Source organism: Rattus norvegicus, chromosome 6 (assembly GCF_021556685.1).
Source record: "Rattus norvegicus strain SHRSP/BbbUtx chromosome 6, alternate assembly SHRSP_T2T, whole genome shotgun sequence".
In the NCBI taxonomy this organism is placed as follows: domain Eukaryota; kingdom Metazoa; phylum Chordata; class Mammalia; order Rodentia; family Muridae; genus Rattus; species Rattus norvegicus.
The window spans coordinates 58,920,782-58,945,467 of NC_141539.1; the positions used below are offsets into that span (position 1 = coordinate 58,920,782).

The 24,686-nt window shown below is 41.0% G+C and overlaps 1 pseudogene across 3 annotated transcripts in view; it reads right to left on the reverse strand.

Annotated features, from left to right (window-relative positions):
• The window catches only part of LOC148005196 (glyceraldehyde-3-phosphate dehydrogenase pseudogene), a 32,062-nt pseudogene that overhangs the window by 3,468 nt on the left and 3,908 nt on the right, over positions 1-24,686 (reverse strand). Inside the window, exon 2 of one of the 3 annotated variants that reach the window (XR_015622999.1) lies at positions 421-520. The exons of the other annotated variants lie outside the window; for them this stretch is intronic. The product of XR_015622999.1 is annotated as a glyceraldehyde-3-phosphate dehydrogenase pseudogene, transcript variant X3 (transcript). Of the gene's footprint in view, positions 1-420; positions 521-24,686 lie in introns of those variants that run through there. 3 annotated transcript variants of the gene reach the window in all.

Here is a 24,686-nt window from a genome sequence, read left to right on the forward strand (position 1 = left end):
TGCTCTAAAGCGTCACTGTCAAAGACAACAGAAAACTGCCACCCACGGATAAATTGCCACAGTAAAGTAACTGCAGCATGGCTCTGTCACTCATACCAGACAACCCCAAATAAATACCTTATGAAACGAATTAAAATCTATCAAAACCACTTAAATATTTAAATGCAAAAATCTCGATTTTCCTTCGGTTGGGCTAAAAACCACCACAGACTACAGTCAGGGTTCCAGGGAGACCGAGTGGAATGTTTAAGCTTAGGCCAGCCAACAGAGCCCTCAACTTTCAATAGAATCATTTACTCAGGTATACCGTAAATAAAGACTGCGGCCACACAGCAAGCAAAAGGCAGTTGGCAAGTGAAATTTCTATAAGCTCATGAAAACAATACTGCCCAAACTGCAGATGGAAAAGGAGAGACATGCCTGCTCATCTTCAGTCGGTGCGGGGTGTCAAACAATCGTTACTTCTCCGTTGATGGGCGGGGCTGGCGGGTCCTGTCCACTGTGACAACTGGAGGACTTTCTAGGAAGGTTGGAACGTCTCAGTTAGGAGGCCTCAGTAGGAAGAGGAGCCAGTGATCAGAGTTTTATGACCCCTAGGTTAGTCTTGAACTTACTACGTAGCTGCAGATGACCTTGAATTTCTAACCTTCCTGCATCTGGGCCAGCGTGCTGAGATTACAGGTGCACACCACCACACCCAGTTTATGCAGTGGTAGGGATCGAACTCAAGGCTTCCTGCATTCTAGGCAAATACCTACCAAGTAAGCTATATCCGCTGACTCCATGCTTAGCATAGGAAGCTAGGGATACTAAAGCCTTAGGGGTTTGGGGTACCAATACAATAGCAGAATAAAGTCAGAGTCTTTGACTACCTCTCTATATAGTAGAGTGTAGCATATTCTCTATAATATATATAATATATAATATATATACTCCATATAGTAGAATATAGTAGTTATTATAATTATTCTACTATCTACCTTCACCTGGGTCTGTTACCATTTTGAAATCATATTTTCTTAATTCTATTATTCCTATGAAATACTGTTGAATTTCATTTACACTTATAATTTTTTGGTGTGCTAATTTATCACAAATAATCAAGGTAAGTATGCTGTGTTTTCACACTTGGATTTGGCAAAAAAACATGTACAAATGTAGAGAAACCACCTGGGAGTCTGAGGAGATCACTTCTTTCTTAGTTCAGGCATCTTGCTATGATTTTTTGTTATCCCTTTTTAGTTCATCTCAAAACTTACAAGCTCTAAAATTAAGGAGTCAGTCAATTTTCTGTCTTCATGTCATGTATGGATTTTTCCCAAGGAAGAACCATGCCAGAAACAAGCCTTCCAGGTGACACTGAGGAAGCAGAAAGCTGAAGGCTGTGTGTGTCCCCTGGAGGCTTCCTTCTGAAAGCAAAGGCAGCTGTTTCAAGGGACAACTCTCCAATCTAGGCTCACTTTCCGCTTCCTGTAAACTCCTTCTTAAGTGCCCAGAGCAAACTCTTCAGGGTGGGCTGTAAAATTAAGTCCAATTAAGCATCTACAGTTTAAAACAAGGGTTGCTGATCATTTTAAAGATACACACCACTGTGACTTGAGTGCCTTTTTCTGCTTTCATTCCTTCTGTCTTTGCTAGGAATGGAGCAATGAAGATCTCCTTCCCAGAATAGCCACCCCTTCCAACATGCACAGGGCGATATGCCAAGTTTCTTATTCCATTCTTTACCCCAAGAATGTCAGAACAGAGAATCCACAAAGGCTTCGATTTAGCCAAAACTGATGATAATGCAGCCTCTTTCTGACTCCATTACTATAGAAAGATTTGTGTAAGAGAACCTGAGGGGCTGGGGATTTAGCTCAGTGGTAGAGCGCTTACCTAGGAAGCGCAAGGCCCTGGGTTCGGTCCCCAGCTCCGAAAAAAAAAAAAGAACCAAAAAAAAAAAAAAAAGAGAACCTGAAAGCAATCTTTATGGGCTGCGACAAATACACACACCCTTTCCGACATTTTATCAGGCAATCTTAGCATGGGGCAGCGCAAACAAAGCAGGGCCCCATAGTGTCAATTGCCTTCTCCTGGAGCAGGAGAAACAGGATACCAGCCTGCATCCGTCTCTTTACAGGTGGGTGTTGGCTCACTGTAAGCAGATGGTGGGTTTATGATTCCAGTGTGCTGTCTATTTCTTAATAGACAAATATTTGCCTTGTATCAGAGTAAGTAATGTGGAAAGAAAAAAAACCCTCCTAGAGCTAAGCTTTCAAAGAATGCCTGAAGTTTAGGACACCTCAGCATTCAGAGGACTGAGGGAAGTGAGTGGTTGAACCCTAAACCCTGCCCTTCCTGTTGCTTAGACCTAAAACCTGCCCTGGCAGATAAAAGAAAACATTTGGAAGGCACAAATACAGTGAGGTGTGTTTGAGAAGCAGTGTGTTTTCTCCATTCAAAAAGATCTGCAAGAAACAGTAATGCAAGCATCATAGTTCTAATAAAATATGTAAGTTAATGACCAACTGTACCTGCCAATGTGGCCTATTGAGTTTCTTTCTCTAATATTTTATGCTGTTTCTTTCTATGGTGTGTCGGTATTCACTTTTTCCCTGGGTATGAATACGCTGCTCAAGAAATTTGAGTAAAGTGGCTGCTTTATGAGAATTTCAGTTTCCCTTTACACCTTTAGAGTAAGAGTGTGAGGGCCTCTCTTTCCTAGCTCGTTTTTCTTGTTTTCCTTCTCTGTGCATGGTAAAAGGGGTGGGTGTTAGCATTTGACCTAGCTTCCCTGGGAAACTTAAGAGAGTTGCTCTACTGCAGGGCTGAGAGACATGAATTTCAGTGGGGGTGGGGGTGGGGATATAACACCATGGAAAACATGGGGATCTTATTAACACAGCAATAAAAGAAAAGGAAGGAAGGGGAGGGGGGAGGGGGATGTTTGCCCGGAAACCGGGAAAGGGAATAACACTCGAAATGTATATAAGAAATACTCAAGTTAATTAAAAAAAAAAAACTTTAAAAAAAAAAGAAAGAAAAGGAAGACCCAGCCATTAGAATACAAGCCTAGTTCACAGACTCAGGGATAATTTTCATCCCTCTCAAACTTGGCACTTTGACTGCTGAAGCTGATGGGTGGGAGCATTCACTTAAAATAAAAGCTCTCTCCAAAAAGGAAGTCTCCTGAACATACACACTTTGAACCAACGTCACTGAAAAATTAAATTTAAGATAGAAGACAATTTGACTCATCTGAGCTTCTCTGGATGGGGAACCTCTTAAGAGGGAAATAAGCAATGCAATCTCCAGAGGGTTCCTTATACCCCCAGAAGGGAGATTCAAGGAAATGCAAGACTTAGGTCTTTGCACCTGCCTGCCTGGTCCCACTGGGGCATATCCTGCATCAGTGAGCTGCACTGTGCCCCTGAGCTGCATTGTCCAGCCCACAACTCTGCCTGCATCCCCAGTGACCAGCAGGCACCAGGGATGACCAGATGGCTAAAGGCCAGCAGCATAAAAACACAATCAACAAAAGTCACAGCAATATAGGACCACCAGAGCCCAGCTAGCCTACTACAGCAAGCTATGGCTATCATAACACAACAAAGCCCAAGAACCCTTAAAACCAATCTTATAAAGATGACAGAGACATTAAATGAGGAATGGAGAAATCCCTTAAAGAAATACAGGACTGCACAATCAAACAGGTGAAGGATATGAATAGAACTATTCAAGACCTGGAAATGAAAATAGAAGCAGTAAAGAAAACATAAACTAAGGCAATCGTGGAGATGGAAAAACAAACGAGTTAAGAGAACAGGAACTACAAATGCAAGCCTCACCAACGGCATACAAAAGATGAAAGAGAGAGTCTCAGGCATAGAAGATATGATTTGAAGAAGTCTATATACATTGGTCAAAGAAAATGTCAAATCTAAAATGTTTTGACACAAAATATCCAAGAAATCTGGAATATTATGAAAAAAATAAAAAATTATAGGAATGGAAGAAGATTCCAAGCTCCAGGACCCAGGAAATTGTTTTAATAAAATTATAGAAGAAAATTTCCCCAACCTAAAGGAAGAGATGCCTATAAACATACAAGAAGCTTACAGATCAGAAAATAGTTTGGGCCAGAAATGAAAACCCTGTACCATACAATAATCAAAACATTAAATTTACAGAACAAAGTAAAGAATATTAAAAGCTGCAAGAGAAAAAGGCCAAATACCATATAAAGTCAGACCTATCATAATTGTACCCAGTGACTTCTCAACAGACTCTAAAAGCCGGAAGGACCTGGTAAGACATCTTACAGACTCTAACAGACTACAGCTGTCAGTCCAGACTACTATACCCAGCAAAACTTTCAATCACCACAGATGGAGAAAACAAGATACTCAATGACAAAACCAAATTTAAACAATATCTATCCACAAATCCAGCCCTACAGAAGATAATACAAAGCAAAATCCAACCAAAATTGGTTAACCACACCTAAGAAAATACAGGAAATAAATAACTCCACACTGGCAAAAAACAAAAGAAATGAAGCACATACGTACACATATACACACTACTACTACTACTACTACTACTACTACTACTACTACTACTACCAACAATAACAACAACAACATCAAAATAACATGAATTAATAATCACTGATCATTAATATCTTTCAACATCAATGGACTCAATTTCTGAATAGAAAGACACAAGCTAACAGAATGGATAAAAAAACAGAATCCATCATTCAGTTGCATACAAGGAACACACGTTTTCCTGACATTACCTCAGAGTAAAGGGCTAGAAAAAGGTTTTTCAAGTAAATGGACCCAAGAAGCAAGCTGGAATAGCCACTCCAAAATTTAATAAAATAGACTAAAATAGACTTTCAACCAAAAGTAATCAAAAGAGAAAGGGAAGGACACTTTCAAAGGAAAAATCCATCAAGATGATGGCTCACTTCTGACCATCTGTGCCACAAATGCAAAGGAACACATTTTCACAAAAGGAAAATTATAGTGGAATACTTCAACACCCCATTCTCACCAATGAACATGTCATTGAGACAGAAACTAAACAGCAATAATGTTTAATTATTAAATCATTATTAAATCAAATGATGTAACATATCTACAGAATAGCCAATATTAAATTAAATGGAGAGAAACTTAAAGTAATTTCACTAAAATCAGAGACAAGACAATGCTGTGCACTCTCTCCCTATCTCTTCAATATAGTACTGTAAGTTCTAGCCAGAGCAATAAAACAATGAAAGGAGATCAAGGGGGTACAAATTGGAAAAGACAAAGTCAACATCTTGCTGTTCACTGATGATATTATAGTATACATAAGTGACTCTAAAAATTCTACCATGAAACTCCTACAGCTGATAACTCCACAAAGTGGCTGGTACAAAATTAACTCAAAAAGTCAGTAGTTCTCCTTTATACAAACGATAAACAAGCTAAGAAAGAATTCAGGAAAGAACAGGCTTCACAATAGCCGCAAATCCAGCCCTACATACCATAACTAAGACTCCTAGCAACAGGGCATCTGGAACCTGAAATGGCTACCTCTTGTAACCAGGCAAAACTTCTAATGGAGGGATGGGGACACCTATCTCGAATTTGTCCTGCCTACATGATGTGTAGGGACAAAGATGGAGCAGAAACTGTGGGAATGACCAACCAATGAATGGACAAACTTGATTGACACTCACCCCACAATGGAGAGCCAACCCCTGACACTGTTAATGATATTCTGGTATACTTGCAGACAGGAGCCTAACGTAACTGTCCTCTGAAAGGCTTTGCCCAGTAACTACTGGAAACAGATGCAGAGACTCACAGCCAAACATTAGGTAGGGCTTAAGGAATCTTGCAGATGAGGGGGAGAAAGGATTGAAGGAGCCAGAGAAGTCAAGAACTCCAAGAAAACTTACAAAATCAACTAACCTGGACCCGTAGAGACTCACAGAGATTGAACCACCAACCAAAAAGCAAGCATGGGATGGACCTATGCTCCCTACACATGCAAAACTGATGTGCAGCTTGGTCTTCATGTGGGTCTTTTAACAACTGGAGTAGGGGTTATGTTTGACTCTGTTGCCTGCCTTCGGATCCTTTCCCCTAAATTTGGCTGCCTTGTCTAGTCACAATAGATATCCACAGTCTTACTGCGATTTGATATGCAAGGCATGTTGATATCCACGGAAGGTCTCCCCTTCACTGAGAAGGAAGGGGTACTAGATGGAGGGGAGGAAAGGGAGAGACTGGGAGAAGAGAGAAAAGAACCTGTGATCGGGATCTAAAGTAAATTAATTATTTAAAGGAAGAAAATGAAAGAAAGAAAAAACATGTTCCGGATTGACATACTTCTGTTAGCCAGAATCAGAATTGCAGAAGCAAAAATCAAGGTCAGTCGATTTAGAAACTTTCTCAAATCTATGGACTTTGATGGAGTAAGCTTTTGTTTTAGTTTTGCAAGTAGTGCTGTTTGCAGTCTGGGTTCATGATCTGACTGGGATTTTCATCATGGGGTCAGTTGGGCTAACGTCTTGGGGCCTATTAGGCTAACACTAGTGAAGGAATGAATGTCTTGGCAGCAGAACGGATGAATTGACAATAAGAGTGAAAGCACACAGAAAAGGCAAAAGCAGCCGTCTTCCATGTATGTGGATGTGGCCTGCAACCCCAGAAGAAGTGCCCCAGATTTAGGGTTGGTCTTCACACCTCTAAGGATCCAGCCAAGAAAATCCCTCTCAGATGTTCCCAGCTCCTTAGGTTTTAGCTGATTCCAGATGTGGCCACGTCGATAGCCAAGTTCAGCCACCACCGTTTCACATTACAGCTTTGTAGGACACCAGCCATCTAGAAGCCTCTTCCTTCCCTGTGTGGATGCCATTCTTGTTGTAGTAGTAAATTCTAGCACTTGGTGAGTTAAAATTGTAAAATATATGTGTTTTCATCGACATAAGGAAGCGTATTCTTTTATATGTGGCATGAGAAACGAATTAGTGCAATGGTTCAGCTGTGACCGGTTATCAATCCTGAAGGTCATTCTGACTTTCAAAGCTGGTAAAATGTTGACAAACATGTATCATGGGTGGAACACAACATGGACACCAACCTTGACGATTCAATTCAGATTCTGTAATGTACAGTTCCTCGCTCCCAGAAACAGTTCTTATTAAAATTAAAATAGCATTTTATATTTCTGCCTCCCTCCTCTCTTCCTCCTCCATTGGAACCCGGGGTCTTGTACAATTTAGGGGAAGTGTCCTCTCACTTAGAGGCACCTCTAGCTGTGTTGCCTTCATGCCTCCACACCCGGTAAAGGAGACCCTTCCTGACTGACTTTAGGAACAAAACTTTTAACTTTTAATTGTACAAATATGGAAGCTTTATCATGAGTTTTAAATATATGTGCATTTATACAGACTGAAGATAAAGTAAAACAAGAAATAAGAGTGCTTGGGGACGGCTCACTCTTGGTTGCTCAAGCATTTTTGTTGCCAAAACGGGTTGCCTATGTTTTAAATCCTTTCCTAAACAACAAGCATCAGAGGCTTCTTCTCTTGGCGTCAGGAAGAGGGGAAAGGACAGGGTTTCGCAATTTAAAAAAAAAAGCATCTACCCATTAAACACTGGATTTTTCAAAGGATATTTACAATTAAGGATAACCAGTTAAGGCTCGATGCCCCAGTGTATGGGAATGTCAGGGCAGGGAGGTGGGAGTGAGTGAGTGGGCAGGCAGGCAGGGGTGGTGGGAAGCACCCTCATAGAAGCAGGGAGCGATAGCAGGTTTCTGGAAGGGAAACGTGGAAAGGGGATAACATTTAAAATGTAAATAAAAATATCCAATAAAAAGCATTTTGACATATTGCAATAAAAAAAAGAATAGATTCTTGACTTGGAGAGATGGCTTGCTGAGTAAGAGTGTTTGCTGCTTAAACATAAGGACTTGAGCTCAGGTCCCTAGACCCACCCCACCCCCCTTTTTTAATAAAAGCTGCATGTGGCTATGACCAAACCTATAGCTCCAGCACCACAAAGCACAGGAAGAAAAGGACTCTGGGGCTTTCTGGAAACTAGCCTGGCTCCATGAAGAGACGGTATGTCATACAGCAAGACATCCTACATCTCCTCTGGCCTTTGTAAGTGCAAGCAGTGCACATGCATATAACACACACAACCCATGGAACATTCACACACACACACACACACACACACACACACACACACACACACACACACACACACTACAGTGGACATAGGCTGTTGTCTGTTGCCATCTGAGTCTGCTCACTCCACCTGTACCCCTCGCCCGGGTCCCACCCTCACCTTACAGATGCTCATTAACAAAGTCAGTCCAGTGCTAGGACCTTGTTAGATTGATCAACAGATCTGGAACTCCCCTAGAGCCTGCCACCCAGTGAATACCTCAGCCACTGCAGACAGTAGTAGAGACTACATATAAAGTCACAGTCTAGCCTCAAAGTCAGACAGTTATTGAACAAAGTGTAACCAGCTGTCATAAAACCTTCCACCGTGAAGACTTTCCATCGGTCTTCTTTTACTATATATCATAAACTATCTAGGGCACATTTCTGTCCATCTACTGACATTTAGTTTTCTTTTAAACTGTTCACGTTTTTAGTTGGTTTGCTGTCTTTAATTGGTTGAAATCTTATTTTTACAGTCTTTTGTCAGAAACTTGCTGTTCCAACAGCCCACGGAGGCTTAATGTCAATTAGTCAACTGTGTATTAGCATAAAGTTCAAGTTGATATTGACAATGTTCCTTCACAGCAAACTAAACAACGGTTTCAAGGTGGGGGAGGAAGAACAGTCAGCATCTTGGAATGGTAACACTGACCTAAAATCCCAGGTACTTAGGAGGTTGAGGCAGGAGAACCACAAGTTCAGAGGATGCCTGGGATTCAGAGCAAGTTCAACATCAACCTGGGAAATTTAGTGAACTCATCAAAACAGAAAGTAAATGGGGCAAAGGCCATCTATAGCTCAGGGGTGAAGTATTTTATTTGTATGCTTGAGGGGCCATAAATTCAAACAAAAAAAGTAACACTTAAATTTTAAGAGGCATTATTAAAAGTGTTCAACTCCAAATTAATTGTCCTTGTCCTTTGCTGATCTGACATTTGCCACTGCATTAATTCCACTTCCTCCCAAATGTCATGGTTCCAAAATTCGTGATTTTCCTTACAGTTGAATAAAATTCATTATATATACATAGTGTTTTCCTTACCTATCAATTGGCCACTGGATAGTTAAGTTGGCTCCATTTCTTAGGTAGTTAAACATAATAGCAATGAATATGGATGGGCAAAGTATGTCTGTGGCAGCAGATGGGGTCTGTGGTGTGTGGCTAGGAATGGTCTAGATGGTCTTGGACTACTTCATCCTCAATATTTTGAGAAATCCCCCACCCCGACACTGATTTCCATGGAGACTAAGCCAGCTTTACTTCCACCAGCAGTGAATAAAGATGTCTCCTTGCCACATCCTTCAGGTTTTTTTGACATTGACCATTCTCACGGGAATGAGAAAGAATCTCAGAGCAGTTTTGTGTTTCCTCTATGGCTAAAGATGTCATTTGAGAATCCGTTTGTAGAAAGTGTCTATCCAGTTCATTAGCCCATTCATTTCTGTATTTAGATTTACTTTATGTGTCCGAATGTTTGGCCTGCATGTGTGTATGTGCGCCTGGTACCCATTAGAGCTCAGATCCCCCGGAAGGAGAGTTATGGGCGGTTGTGAGCCACCATGGTTGGAACTAAACGCAGGTCATCTGCAAGAGCAACAACTCTTAATTCCTGAGTCATTTCTCCAGCTGCTAGCCCATTTTTGATGTTTAATTTTTCCATAATTATAAGATATTAACCCTTGGGTGAAGCAGTTAAGGTAACTGTCGTAAAGATGATTTAAAATACTTACTTACACTCTTGAAGCAAACATATCAGAAAGGCTTAGTAAAGAGAGGAGACAAAAGACACATGGGAATTTTAAAATACAAATCTGCAATGACTGAACTAGTAAACAAAACACCACCCCCCGCCCCAGGGTTGGGCTCAATCAGCAGAATGAAGAACCAGGAAAGAGTTAGTGAATTTAATAATGCTGGGGGAAGGGGCACTCTTGTGATTGGCATGTTGAAAGGAAAAGAGAAAGTCAGTACTGAGGAAGTTCTAGAAAATAATAGTAACTTAGAAATAACAAGTATTGTAAGTGACAGAATCACATAAATAACTCAAGGATAAAACTGCAGAATAAAGCACCAGGCAGACAATAATCATATTTCTAAAGACTAGAGAAAAATATTAAAAGCAGGAAAAAACAATGTAACATATTACTTATAAAGAAAAACAAATGAAAATATAACAGATACCTTTGAAGAAGTCTGGAGAATTAGCGGAAGCAGGTAATAATGATCAAAAGTGAAAAAAATACATAAACCTAGCATCCTGATGCTTATAAAATAGTCATTAAAAAATCAGTCTGAAAGAAGCCAGGCACTCAAGAAGATGAGATAGAAGGACCACAATTTCACACACACACACACACACACACACACACACACACACACACACACACACACCGAGAGAGAGAAAGAGAGAGAGAGAGAGAGAGAGAGAGAGAGAGAGAGTCAGGTTATATAACTTCACAACAAAATCCTATCTTAAAGTACATAATTTTTTAAACATGTAGACATCATTGTTCAACAAAAGCAACATAAGAGAATTGGTGATCCACACCCCAAAAATTGGCTTTGAACTGAAGGTCTATTTCCCCAGAGTCCATATGGCCCCAATTTAAGTGAGGTCCTGAGAGCCAAGGTTCTTGAGCTGTGCTGGCTTGTGACCCAACAGCCCTCTACCATTACACACAGTCAATATTACATTATTCTTTGGAAGAAAGCTATCAGCTCTAGTAATGTGAAGACTTTTCAAAGACATTGTCATACACCCATTATTAACACTAATAATGTTGATACCTTTGATTTATTGGGCACCTAATATACAGCAGACATTTTGTAAATAAATAATCATTAATCCTTAAAACAAGCCGTGCAAGACAGCTATTACCTCACCTGTCCGTGTCCATGCCAGAGGGTGAGATTATCTCTGGATGACCTCAGCCACTCAGAGAATTGTATTGCTCGATCTTAAAACAAAGCAAAACAAAACAAAACAAAACCAGTTTCCCAATGTTCTATTAAGAGGGGATCACAGGAGAAATTCCAGATTCAAGAGGAAACAATTGGTAACAGGAATTAGAATGCCTAGATGAGGCATTTGTGCTAGATGGGTTTTTTTGTCAACCTACTACAGGCCATGGTCCATTGGGAAGAGGAAACATTAATTGAGAATAGGCTTCCATCAAATTAGCGTATAGGAAAGACTGTGGTATGATTTCTTGATGGATGAATAATGTGGGAGGGACCAGCACACTGGGGGGCCGTACCACACCAGGGCAAGTGGCCCTGTGTAGCATAGGAAAGCAAGCTGAGCAAGTCATGGAGAGCTGGCCAGTTAAGGGCATTCCATGCCCTCTGTTCCAGTTCCTACCTCCAGATTCCTGCTTTGGGTTTCCTCGGTGCTCTGTAACCCCAAAGATATAAGACAAATAAATCTTTCCCTCCCCTTTTGATCATGGTCTTTATCAAAGCATTGGAAAATTAACTAAGACAGCATTCTAGGAAACCCAAACTATTTAGTATGTGTGGCTAAGAGAGTAGACTGAATCATTGAAGATGGAAAGGAGAGAAATCCCTCTCCCTATCATAAAGTAGGAGAGGAAGGGTCAAACTACCAAGAAATTATTATACAAGACGATTGTAATATGCTGATCGAGTAGAACCCATTCATGCCTCAGAACTTGTGGGATGAGAGGGAATCAAACACTTTTGTATGCAAAAGATATGAAGCGAAGGATCAAGTTTTACAGGAAGATTTGAATGCAGTGGCTTTGTTTCTCTTCCCTTTTGGGAACATTCTTCAAACATTTGCATGACAGAAACATTCCTGACTTGACTTATAAATACCCAGACTCTTGCACTATGGCAGCCTTGCCTTGTAGCGTGGGATGATGTCACACCTCTCTCACTTTTTCTGCTAAAGCAGTAGACTTTGACAAAATCCCCTAACTCCTCCCAGTCAGCCCCCTACCCCACCTCCTGCTAAATACAGTACCTAGAGTCACCGACGTCTAAAATCATTCTCAAGTATAACACCTTATGACTCCACTAAAAGTACTTTAGACACAAACCAATATGGACACATATTTGAAGACCGTGAGGAGTAATTTGTGAATTATAACAGGATCTGATTGTTTTTATAAATATTAATACAATTTCAAAATGACTACCTTCATAGGTTTTTTTCCTAGTTCTTTAGCAACGTTTAGTTTCCTCAACTGCATAGAACATGCAACAATGTCGCCGTTTTCTCACAGAAAACATATTTTTCTAGTTCTGTTTCCATATGAAGTCCTCTTCCCACAGCAGCTAACATGACTAAGAGATGCTTCAGATGATGTTGCATGAGAACTATGACAGAGATGTCGCGAGATCAGCACACACCAGCTTAGAATACAGCATGAACAACAACCACAGGGCTGAGAGCTGTGGGACACATTTGTGGAGAACAATGACTGAGCAGCCGGCCCAGCTGAGGATGTCTGAGGAGCTGGGGGGACATTGTCTTTTCAAGCTACATGACTTCCTTTACGTGAAGTCAAAAAATAATGATAGTAACACTATCTTCCCAAGCAGTGGTCTTGGGATCTAAAAGGTCCAATGTGCACAACGAAATGAGAACACACTGCAGTGGGAACATGGAAGGGTGTGATCCCACCCTCTGAATATTGGCTACCATAACAACGAAACAGTGGTGGCATTCAACAATGTATCTATTTTGGCAAAACGCTACGGTTCCTTAATTTAAGAGATCCTGAAGTTTGTCTCCTAGAATGCTGGATGCTTTATTAAATGACAGCGGTGAAAACCCAAACATCTTTCATTGCAAATTACCTAACCAGAAGCTTGGCTAAGCAAAATTAAGCAGACTTTCTTCTTGCTGAACTTCAAAGGGCTTTCAATATGCTAATGACCAATCCTCCGCAGGCCCAACATTACTCTGTGATTTCCAAACTCATTCAGCCTAAGAACCAGTCTCCAGAGGGCATCACATGACAGTAATGTCTAGCAAGTGTCGTTTGGGAGGCACGGAGCTAATAATCTGTTTTCTTCTGCTTAATTTGCTGAATGAAGCAGAATCCGTCCAGTTTGTACCCCAGAGCTGCAATTCCAGACACGAAGAACAGAGGCAGGAGAGTAAACATTGAATCCCGCTAGATAATTCCTTTCCTTACAACATTAAATTAATAGGGCTTCTGGGCAGCAGGTATATTAGAAAAGAGACATCTTTGGATCTCCAGGCTTTTAAATAAGGCTAGGTGAGTGAATGACATTCTGTCTAATTAAATTCACTCACACACATCACCACATCAGTGTTTTCCCATTATTTCAGACACCAGTGGGTTTTTTTATTTTTTTATTTTTATTTTTATTTTTTGGCTTTCTTTTCCTCTCTGTTTTGAAGTATAAGGTTCTAAACTTGTTGGTAAATAATTAAGAATTTTAATGAAAAGTCAAGATAGGAAAGTAAATAAGAACTTAATCTTCGAGCCAGATTTCCTGAGTGGAATCCACATCCAGTCTTTAAAACTGCAACCGCAGGAAAAGTCAACTCACTTTCCTGGGTTTCAATATCTTCAGGATGGGATTGGGGATTTAGCTCAGTGGTAGAGCACTTGCCTAGGAAGCGCAAGGCCCTGGGTTCGGTCCCCAGCTCCGAAAAAAAAAAAAAGAGAGAATCAATATCTTCAGGATAAAGTAAAACAGGATAAGAATTCTCATTATAGAGCTCTCTGCTCCCAAACCCTGTGGGAGAGAGACCTCACCGCCTGATCAGGTGGGCACACCTGAGGCTGCAGAGCGGAAGAGACCACCAACACTGCCCACCCCTGCCCACATCCCTGGCCCAAGAGGCAACTGTATAAGGCCTCTGGGTTCCCGTGGGGGAGGGCCCAGGAGCGGCAGGACCCCTGTGACTGAGACACCGCCAGAACCTGAAGGGACCTACCGGATAAACAGTTCTCTGCACCCAAATCCCGTGGGAGGGAGAGGTAACCTTCAGAGAGGAAGACACGCCTGGGAAACCAGAAGAGACTGCACTCTGTGCACATCCAGACGCCAGAGGAAAACACCAAACGCCATCTGGAACCCTGGTGCACGGAGGCTCCCGGAAAGAGCGGCGCAGATCTTCCCGGTTGCTGCCGCCTCGGAGAGGACTTAGACAGTACCCCACGAGCAAACTTGAGCCTTGGAACCACAGGTAGGACCAACTTTTCCCCTGCAAGAAACCTGCCTGGTGAACTCAAGACACAGGCCCACAGGAACAGCTGAAGACCTGTAGAGAGGAAAAACTACACGCTCGAAAGCAGAACACTCTGTCCCCATAACTGGCTGAAGGAAAACAGGTCTACAGCACTCCTGACACACAGGCTTATAGGACAGTCTAGCCACGGTCAGAAATAGCAGAACAAAGTAACACTAGAGATAATCTGATGGCGAGAGGCAAGCGCAGGAACCCAAGCAACAGAAACCAAGACTACATGGCATCATCGGAGCCCAATTCTCCCACCAAAATAAACATGGAATATCCAAACACACCAGAAAAGCAAGATCTAGTTTCAAAATGGTATTTGATCATGATGCTGGAGGACTTCAAGAAAGACGTGGAGAACTCCCTTAGAGAACAAGTAGAAGCCTACAGAGAGGAATCGCAAAAATGCCTGAAAGAATTCCAGGAAAACATAAATAAACAAGTAGAAACCCATAGAGAGGAGACACAAAAATCCCTGAAAGAATCCAGGAAAACACAATCAAACAGTTGAAGGAATTAAAAATGGAAATAGAAGCAATCAAGAAAGAACACATGGAAACAACCCTGGACATAGAAAATCAAAAGAAAAGACAAGGAGCTGTAGATACGAGCTTCACCAACAGAATACAAGAGATGGAAGAGAGAATCTCGGGAGCAGAAGATTCCATAGAAATCATTGACTCAACTGTCAAAGATAATGTAAAGCAGAAAAAGCTACTGGTCCAAAACATACAGGAAATCCAGGACTCAATGAGAAGATCAAACCTAAGGATAATAGGTATAGAAGAGAGTGAAGACTCCCAGCTCAAAGGACCTGTAAATATCTTCAACAAAATCATAGAAGAAAACTTCCCTAACCTAAAAAAAGAGATACCCATAGGCATACAAGAAGCCTACAGAACTCCAAATAGATTGGACCAGAAAAGAAACTCCTCCTGTCACATAATAGTCAAAACACCAAACGCACAAAATAAAGAAAGAATATTAAAAGCAGTAAGGGAAAAAGGTCAAGTAACATATAAAGGCAGACCTATCAGAATCACACCAGACTTCTCGCCAGAAACTATGAAGGCCAGAAGATCCTGGACAGATGTCATACAGACCCTAAGAGAACACAAATGCCAGCCCAGGTTACTGTATCCTGCAAAACTCTCAATTAACATAGATGGAGAAACCAAGATATTCCATGACAAAACCAAATTTACACAATATCTTTCTACAAATCCAGCACTACAAAGGATAATAAAGGGTAAAGCCCAACATAAGGAGGCAAGCTATACCCTAGAAGAAGCACGAAACTAATCATCTTGGCAACAAAACAAAGAGAAGAAAAGCACACAAACATAACCTCACATCCAAATATGAGTATAACAGGAAGCAATAATCACTATTCCTTAATATCTCTCAACATCAATGGCCTCAACTCCCCAATAAAAAGACATAGATTAACAAACTGGATACGCAATGAGGACCCTGCATTCTGCTGCCTACAGGAAACACACCTCAGAGACAAAGACAGACACTACCTCAGAGTGAAAGGCTGGAAAACAACTTTCCAAGCAAATGGTCAGAAGAAGCAAGCTGGAGTAGCCATTCTAATATCAAATAAAATCAATTTTCAATTAAAAGTCATCAAAAAAGATAAGGAAGGACACTTCATATTCATCAAAGGAAAAATCCACCAAGATGAACTCTCAATCCTCATCTTTGGTTGGTTTATATACAAGTGTGCAATTTCTAGGCTTGAAAGTAAAATGATGCTATCTGGTGCTGGATAGAGGAGCCTTATTTTTTATTATGGCAGCTTGCTATTTTTGTAACATGGTGATTTGGTTGAACACAATAAAGTACAGTAGTAACTGATCTCCCCTTCTTCCTGGATGAGTGAGGAGATGATTAAATGTTGATGTCAGCATCCTTGAGCATATTCAGATGAGCTTCTGCTTCTGTTGAAAAGGATGCTGTGTTTGATTGTGGTCCGAAGCTTTGAATCACTACTTGGCATCTCCTTCCTTGGAGGTCTCACTGTTTAAACATAACAGATTTGATAGCTTGTTGGTAAGGTGAGGTCCAGCTTGTCTCCACTAGGTCATCTTCATGTGAATCCGGTGGTTATACGGTTTTGTTTTAGGGATATTTCATTTTTTTAATAACGGTTTTAGCTGACATTCATGGAGAGAATGAATCCTTAGAACTGTGCCACTAGTGAAAGGAAATCCTGTCTAGAGTATGTTTCTTTACAAAGCTGTGTCACACCATCCTTTGGGCCCTCTGCTGGAAAAGTAGAATCAAGTCTCAAATAATGCCTTTTAAATTGTATCCTCTAGTATTATAGATGTAGGACAGTACTGTATCATACCTCTGTGGATGTAAAATAGCTTGTACCTGCTTTATGATACGTAGTAGTGACCGTGCTTTATCAGAGCTGTTTTTAATGATGTTGCTCAGAATGTTTTCTTTCCAGATGATGATTGAGAAGCTAATTAAAAAAAAAAATGTTGCCAGGTACCACAACAGTAACAGAACTGTGCTGTTTTCTCGGGTTTTGTTTTTTTACTTTTTTTTTTTTTTAATGGAGTGTGCTGGATGTCTCTACAGTTTTGTTCAGATGACTGCAGAACCTGGAAAAGCTGTTGCTGCTGTTGATGCATAACACACTGCTATTATTGGTCTTTTTATATAAATATAAATATATATATACAGATATATAATTTAAATTTTTTGAAACTTTAGCTGTGCTGTCAACTTTGGTAAAAAGTATCCCCGTTTACTGTGTTGAGTTGGCACTGTACAGAAATTAACAGCCATATTGGTCTAGAAATGTTGAACTTAAGTTTTTTCCATTTGTACAGGGGTAACACACTGTATTAAATATGTAAGGTCTTATCTACGTGGGTTTGATTACAAAAACTAATAAAGTATTCTCTAAATTTAAAAAAAAAAGAATTCTCATTATAAAACTTTAGTAATTGAGTAAGTCAACAAACTCTTGCTGGTGCCCTTTATCTGAAAATCAGGAATCAAGTTGAAGTGGGCATTTTCACTCCCCAATTTTTCTGCCCAGTCTGAGTGGTTTGATTTGATGGTGAAAGCCCAGCCCACACTGAGTGCTGGCCATTGTTATTAATCTAGTTCATATGACATAATCCTTCTCCAATTTGTATTTGACACAGACTTTTGCTACTGTGACTCAGTTTGGAAAGAAGGCTTCGCATTTTACTTATGTATTTAGTTGTTTTTTAACAAGATTCTTTTTGAGACATGTGGCCCAGGCTGGCCTGAAATTCACTGTGCAGCAGGGAAGAATGAGCCTCCCACTGGGGTTACAGGCAGGCAACATCACACACAGCATCTGTAGTTCTGGAGTAGAGCCCAGGGTTTCTGTCATGCTCGTCATATACTGTACTCACTGAGTTTCATCCCCAGAGGAACTTATTGTAGGAAAGAAAATAGGAAACTCTGGATGTGTTGGCCTTGTTTCTGGGCCAGCTCTGCAGAATCCTCACTGCAGTGTTTCAGGCAAGGGAGTAACTTCTGAGCTTCCAATTCACCCTTCAGAAAAGAAAGAAACACCTACCCTTCATGCTGCTGGGATTGGCAAAGAATAAATGAATCTAAAACTGCTCTGGAAATGGCAGTTTGTGGCACTTAGAAAAGATAATGTCACTTCACTCGAGTCATTTTTTATTTTATATGTGGGTTATAAGAACAAAATCTCAACCCAGATTTCTAAACCTCCTATGACACCAGGGTCATCTATGGATGCGGAGGATACCAGAGAGTTTCACACTAGTTTATAGACCAGTGATTGCACAGTAGGGCCTATTAGAAACCATAGCGCATATTTACTGAAGGAACCAACATGGAAAGAACACCTTCTAGACCCAGGCGCTTTGATCTAACCAGTCTGGCAGAATCATGGGTCATAAGACTCACGGCCTACAGAATTGGATATTTATCGATGGGCATTTCTCCTCCTGCCTACTTTGTTGCTGATCCTTATTAAGTCACATACAGTCTGCTCAATTGTCCTTTGTTTGTAAAAATGGCCCTCCACTTCAGGAGAATATGAGTTTGCATTTCCTCACAAGGAAAGCTTCACTGAAACCCAGCCTACTGCGTTGATAATGTATCAGGGGCTGATTTCCAGTGGCAATGCCTGCTTTGTTAGCCATTCATTTTCCTCTCTCGGAAATTTAATAAACGTTATCTGAAAGGTTATGGGCCCTTCCTGTATAGCAGCACTAAAGGTATTTGTGGAGCCTTTAATATTTAGCCAACCCTTTACAATCTCACTGTTTATTTTCCCCTTAGCAACCTGATGTGCTTTGTTGCCATCACGTTCCTAAGGAATGAAGAAGCTGAGGTTCCGGCCTACACACCACTTGTCAAGGGCTACCAACAATCTGTCCTTAGAGTTCTGGTCAAACGACAAGTCAGCCATTAAGGTGAAGAACATTTTAACATTGACATAGAATTATCCTCTAAATATAACTGACATTGCGAAAGCTTTAAAAACAATGGCTCCAAACCACCAGGACACAATGCAAAACTGTATTCATACTAAAGGACTTTCCTTTTTCTATCTTCAATATCCTTTCCCTCTTAGTCCTACTAAATTCTCATTGTTTGCAAATTTATGCAAATAATATTCTGTCATCTTATCTCATACTAATATGGAATCACAAAATTAGAAAATACCCCAGTTTATTAAAAATCTTACATTTTAAAACAATGGAAGAAGTCAGTCAATAAAGATCATACTGTCTATTGTATGACTTCTCTGGTTCAAGAGCAATTTGGTTTTCTGAAAAAAGGTCAAAAGTCCTGAATGACCTCTTACCTACCAGGGAGCTAGCTGGACAGTGGTTTTGCTCATTTCTACTGAGTCCATTCCCATCACAACTACCATTTTGAGTCTTCTCCTGCCAATATCCAATTTCTCCTTAGGATAAAATCACCTCCCTATTGCAAAAGAGATTAAAGTCCACCTCACTGAAGTGATCGCCTTCCTTCTCCCTCCTCCAAGTTTCTTCCTGCAGGAGAGCTAGTCTACCTCCTCGTCGAGGAAGACCCTTTCAGCACATTCTTCCCCTGAATTACTACTGTCCCTGTCTCTTCCATTCCTGCCACCTTTCCAACTTGAATATTTATGATTGGATGAGTCTGGATATTGGTTACCAAAAAGAATTCTGAGGAATACAGTTAGATGGCAGTTATGTCTTATAGGAATTCAAAGTACAGAGATGCCCTCAAGTTAAAGCATGACTAAGTAGTAGAAGCCAGTTACTTCCAGCCCTAAGTTGACGCCACCGAATCTTCCCCTCAAATCTTCCCATGCTTTGCCCCCTTGCTCTTTGTTCCTTTCTTCCCTACACATGCCGACCTTCTCTACAGCTTATCTTTCTTGTGAGTAAAGGAGGGGTGGAATGAGGGCAAGATACTAAGTGTTAGAAGAACAAGTGAATTTACAAGGGTCTAAAAACTGCGTGGAACTCAGTAAGATGATGTTATATTTACCCCAGGCAGTGACTTTATTTCCTCCCCTCTCTGGTCTTCTCATTACATGATGTCATTTCACAATTATGACTAGAAAACAACAATAGAAATCCTTTGCCCACCAAGTCTTTGACTAGATGGAGAGATCCTTTCTATCCGGAGGGGCAGGGTGGGGGGTTATGTGCGTGTGCTGTGTGTGTCTATGTATGTGTGTATGCATGTGAATGTGCAAGTGTGTGCTTGTGTGTATGTATAAGTGTGTATGTGTGCACAGACTCTACTTTCCTAAATCAGAAAACCACATAGAGAAAACATTTGAAAAGATATATCTGTATTCAACATGTGCAGACTTATTTTCTTACCCTTGTTCTCTAAAACCCAGTGTAACAGCTCTCTGTATATCCCACATATGGTATTAGATATTCCAGGTTACCTAGAAGGACTTAGAGTCTGAAGAAGGCTCACACAGGTTATATGTAAAGAATTTTTTCTTTTACTTTTTTACATTATTTTTTAATTTTTATTTACTTTTTATTGGATTTTTTTAAAATTTACATTTCAAATGTTATCCCCTTTCCTGATTTACTGTCCATAAATTGCCTATCCTATCCTCCCTTCCCCTGCTTTCATGAGGGTGCCTCTCACCCACCCACCTCCCCGCCCTGACATTCCCCTACACTGGGACATTGAGCCTTGGCAGAACCAAGGGCTTCTCCTCCCACTGGTGCCTGACAAGGCCATCCACAAGTAAAGATTAAACCATTCTTTGTAAGAGATATGAGACTGTGGATCTTGGCATTTACATGGGTTCTAAAACCATCACTGGATGATAATGATGGATGATTGTATATTTTCAAATTAAGAATGCCTAAAGTATTTTGCAGAATCTCAGAAAATCCTGTGAGAAAGGAGGTAAGCCAGGTAGCTCAAGTCTCACTCGCATAGAACAGTCCCTGTTTGCATGTTTAACACTGTGGATTTCCTAGTGAAAAGTTTCTTTTGAGCAAACTGTCTTAGAGACAAACATCAGACAGCTCTGGGTATGGGTTCCGTACACTGTCCTTAGGCCATTTCAAATATGTACTTACTTGTTCTTCTAAAACCCTTCGTGCAGTCTCCACTACCACAGCTCTAGCTTACTAATGAGAAAGATGAGCTCCAGAGAAAATAAGCAACTTACCAAAGGTCTTTAGCTAAGAGTCACGATCAGACCCAAGTGCACAAGCATTTATCACACTGGCCAGCAGGACACCAGGGACACAGCTAACTACGCAACCTGCATTTACCATGGCCTACATCCTTATATTTGAAAAATTACTAGTGAGTGTTCCCTCTAAAAAATGTCTCTTACCCATCATTCACTGTCATGGTAAACATCAATCGTCCGCTTAGTGAGATCTAGATCACTTAAGACAACCCTCTGGGAAGGTCTGTGACAAGGTTTCAGGATTGAATTAATTATGATAGAAGACCTTCTCTGCTAATAATCAGAGGTATCATTCCCTAGGCTGAGGTACTATTCTCTAGATAGAGTAAAAAGAAAAATGCAAACTAAACACCACTTTGCTGTCTTCCTCTCTCTCTCTCTCTCTCTCTCTCTCTCTCTCTCTCTCTCTCTCTCTCTCTCTCTCTCTCTCTCTCTCTCCTGACTACAGTTGTAATGTAACCAGCTGCCTCCCACCCCTGATAACCTGGCTGCTCCACTGTGGTGGACTGACTGTACTTTCAACTGTAAGCCAAAGCAAATCTTTCCTCGGGGTGATTTTGTAGTGTTTTTGTCACAGCTGTAAAAAGAGCAATGGATATAGTAACCACGGATGAAGCTCTTCAGTAAAGTTCTCTGGTTGTTTTGTGCCAATTCTCCCTACCCCCCTCTTAGGTACTAAGTTCCCTGATATCTCAGTCATCTTTATAACTCACTGAGGTACCTAGCACAGTGCCACGCTTAGAGGCAAAAATAATCTTTTTCTATTTGCAAGGAATCAAACTAATTTTGCATCTTAACAGAAGTATATCTTCAAGTATCTTAAATATGCAAAGTGGATGAGTATCATAAATCAGGGTCAACCATGTCCTGGGCAGGCACTAGTTTATTTTATGGTTTAAAGGCATCCAGGATGAACCACAGATGCTGTAGAAATTCTGCTGGGGTACAGGACAGAAGTTGCTTGAGAAGAAAGAGATGGGACAGGCTTAAGAGAAAAGTTTCATAGGCTGTGTTTCAAACCGTGTTTCTAATTCCCGGAGGTGACACTGGGGACACCTACCTACAGCCATGTTTTACACCAACAATTCCAAGTACTAGTTTGTTCGAACACTATAGCATTTTTGCCCAGGTTCTCAACAGCTTGGAGATTACAATGTGTGTGCTTTGCTAGACAAGGGCATCCGGCCCTCTTCTAGTTCTCTGGTTGTATCTCTCTTCTCCCAGCATCCTGCCCATATGGCTTCAATCCAATCAATACCCTGCTCCAGGGCTGTCAATTCCTAGGTATTTCTTCTCCTGCCTGAAAAACTTTGCTTGTTCTGCATGAAGCCTTCCCAAAACATTCATTCTAAAATTATAGACACAGAGATCTGTAGGCAGACATTATGCAGAGAAGACACCAAGAAAACAAGGCCTTTAAATCAACACAAACAAAGCTTATATGAACTCACAGAGATTGGGGTAACATACACACAAGGCATGGGTCTGCACCAGGTCCTCACCATATACATTATGGCTTCCAGCTTTGGGGTTTTATGGGATTCTTGACTGCACAAATGGGTGGCTCTCTGATTCTTGTGTCTTCTCTTGGCCTTCTCCTTTGGTTGGTTTGTCTGTGCATTCAATGTGATAGGATTTTCTTTTGTTTTGTCTTACCCAACTATATTTCATTTTGTTATATTTTTAAAAAATAAAAAATTATAGATGCCTTCCATCCATGGTCCTTGCACCCTCACAACTTTACTTTCTGCCATCTTGCTTGCTGTCCCTAATGTACTACATGTCATACAAATTTGTTCCACTGTCTCTCCTTCCCAAGAGATATAATTACCACAAAGCCAAGGATTTACAACTTATTCATTGCCAAATTTCCTGTGGTTAGGGATGTGCCTGGAAACAGCAGGCACACACTAATTATAAAATTCCCCTCACCTTTACTAAATACTCATCATCACGAAATACATACACTCTTGCCATTCCTCACATACATATTCATGCATACTCACCGGGTACTATCTGGGGCATTTTAAAAAACATGGCAGGTTTTAAACATTGAGTTTTCCTAAAGTCAAGATAACACATCCTGGGTGATATAATCTAACATCTGTATTAGTGGCCTATTTGTTTTTATGTTTATACCAGTGCAAACATATCCTGAATGTTATCATGTCTCATTCCGAGGAGAAATGCATAACAGCAGGAATATTCTTTACTGATACAGGAAGAATCATGTGCCCTTGCAGTCCACACGCCCTGAGCCAGGCCTCTGCCTTGGCACCCATCTGCCACTCTGAAGGTTTGCCATCACCATCTGACTTGCTCAGGCTCACCCACTAGTTCACGCTTATCTGCTCTCCACCCTAGTCTTCCTCTCCAGAGTCAACTGGAGCAAAGCCCAGGCAGGGCTGTCCCCACCAAGACTCCAAACAAAGCCACTCCTGTGTTACCATGGAAACAATCATTCTCCAGACAGCACTCTTCCTGACAGCTTTCTGCTTCCTCCTTTGAAGGGAATAAATACTTAGTTAAGGCAATCACATCAAGAGCTGTATTAACACAAATCAATTCAGGCCTGACTATTACAGGAAACTGCTTTTATGCTCTGATCTACTCAGATTGATCTACAGTTCCGGAGACTATTCAAGATGTCAATGGAGGATTCATCAGAATGAAGCACTTGCCTAGCAGGAGAGACAGTGAGACAGTGGCCTGAATACAAACCCCAACACAGCACACGCACGTGCGCGCGCGCGCACACACACACACACACACACACACCGAGAGAGAGAGAGAGAGAGAGAGAGAGAGAGAGAGAGAAAGGGAAGGAGAAGGAAAGACATTGGCCTGAATAGAAACTGTAACACTGCACACACACACACACACACACACACACACACACACACACACTCACACACCACGAGAGAGAGAGAGAGAGAGAGAGAGAGAGAGAGAGAGAGAGAGAGAGAGAGAAAGGGAAGGAGAAGGAAAGACATTGGCCTGAATAGAAACTGTAACACTGCACACACACACACACACACACACACACACACACACACACACACTCACACACCACGAGAGAGAGAGAGAGAGAGAGAGAGAGAGAGAGAGAGAGAGAGAGAGAGAAGGAAAGACATTGGCCTGAATAGAAACTGTAACACTGCAGACAGACACACACACACACATACAACTTCTCACCCTGTTCAAAGCAAGCTTTTGTTTTTGTGTGATTTTGATGAAAATAAAGGCATAAAAATTAACTTCCTGTCTACCGAAACTATGTATAAGGGGAAAAACCCTAGAAAATATCACCTGGAAACTGAGGAAAATGCCCTTTGTAGAAATCTAGTAAGTGCAATAAGAATATAGTAAGATACACTCTTGTGATAAGACAGTAAGAGTCTCAGTCTGTCCTTTGCACAAGTATAGAAATGATACTTGTATTCTCTTCTTAATGTGGAACCAGCTAAAGAAACTGGCATGTAAGTGCTCATGGCCAGAGAGACCTGCCTGGGGCTAG